The following is a 1,669-nucleotide window of genomic DNA, read 5'->3' on the forward strand; positions in this document are numbered from 1 at the left end:
TTCTCTCCGGGCTGTAGGGGTAAAAATATAGAATGAGCGTGTGGCTAAACTTGCACGTATTAATACTGAACACAACATCATCTAAACAGAAGCCTCTTTAGAAACAGTCTGGTCAAACTAGAAGTTCAGAGACCCACGGAAGCTGGAACTCCAACCCCAGCGTGCCCTCCCAAAACGTAAAACTGGAAGAATGGATTGGTTAAAACTTTAACTAGAGAGCAATTTTGAAAATAAAACCACAAAAGCGTGCGTGAGCGTGTGTATGTTCTATTTTTCTTTTTCTTTTCTCCTGTGGGTCGCTCCACCTGCGAACAGCACAGGGCAGAGTAAACCCCCTCTTAGGAATATTCACAAGGCTTGGGCTGGGCTGTACTTCAAAGCACACCAGCAAAGCCGGTTCGCAATGGTGTGTGCTGGTGGCTGCCAGCATGCAGTCACCCTTGAAGAGCTCCCTGAGTCGAACACCGGCAGACAGCTGTCAGGCCCTGGGGATCAGGGTGGGGATCCGGGAATTGACCGGTCCCCTGCATCTGCAGGTCTTGGGGTGCTTCGTGACGCGGTGACCTATCCTTGTCAGATGACAGTGCCTAGCTCCCCGGGTTTCGGCTCCTGTCTGCGGTCCTCTGCGGGAAGCCGTGCCTGGTCCTTCCCTCCGTGCTCCCGCCCCCCCTCCACCCTCCCCTGCTCCCCAGCCTGCTCCATCCCACCCCGCGGCGCGGGTCCAGACCTTACCTGCGCGCTGCGCTCGCCGCGGGTTGCTGAAAAGCGGAGGCACCTCTGGGGTGCAGGAGGTGCGGGAGTCCAGGAGGCGGAGCGAGGCGGCGTGGGTGGCGCAGGCTGCTGGGGACCGCCTCTGCAAGCGCTGAGGCCAGGACCTCTTCACCTCCCAGGCTCCTCCCTTTCTCTTCACCCCAGCCTGTCCTGCGAGAGGATGGAGGGGGATAATTGCCACGTGGGGGGTAGCCAGTCCTTTCCCGCCCAGTATTAGTTATCTCCCTCGTTGCTATGACAAACTACCTGACAAAAGGGACCTGAAGAAAAGGTGACTCACGGTTGTAGGTTGTAGGTACTCTCCACGAATGGCGCAGGTACTTAGGCTGCGGTCACATCTGCATTCAGGTACCAGAGACCCCAGTACTAGGACCACCCTCCTTCAAGATGGGTCTTCCCTCCTCAATTAACCGGGCCTACACACCCAGTCTCAGACATGCTCAGAAGTATCTCCTAGGTGATGGTAGATGCTGTTAAGCTGACAGAGTTAGTTATCTCTAGCTCTGGATATATCCCACCCAGCCAGATAGCTTCCCCCGTCTTTATCTTCTAACTCCCTACACTGTCCCCTGACCCCAAGGCAGAAGAGGAGGTGATGTGACTTTACCCCCAGTCCCAAGAGGCACCCCCTGTGGGGGTAGTTTGAATAAGTTTGGCTTCCACAAACTCACGTATTTGAATGTTTGGCCACAGGGAGTTGCACTATTAGGAGGTGTGGCCTTGTTGGAGGAAGTGTGTCACCGGGGAGGCGGGGCTTTGAGCTCTTAAATGCTCAAATCACACCCAATGCGAAACACATCCAGTCTACTGTTGCTTTAGGGTCAAGATGTAAATCCTCCAGCACCATGTTTGCTTGCATGCTGTTGTGGTTCCCACCATGATGATAATGGACTGAACT

This window comes from Apodemus sylvaticus, chromosome 7 (assembly GCF_947179515.1).
Source record: "Apodemus sylvaticus chromosome 7, mApoSyl1.1, whole genome shotgun sequence".
Taxonomy (NCBI): Eukaryota; Metazoa; Chordata; class Mammalia; order Rodentia; family Muridae; genus Apodemus; species Apodemus sylvaticus.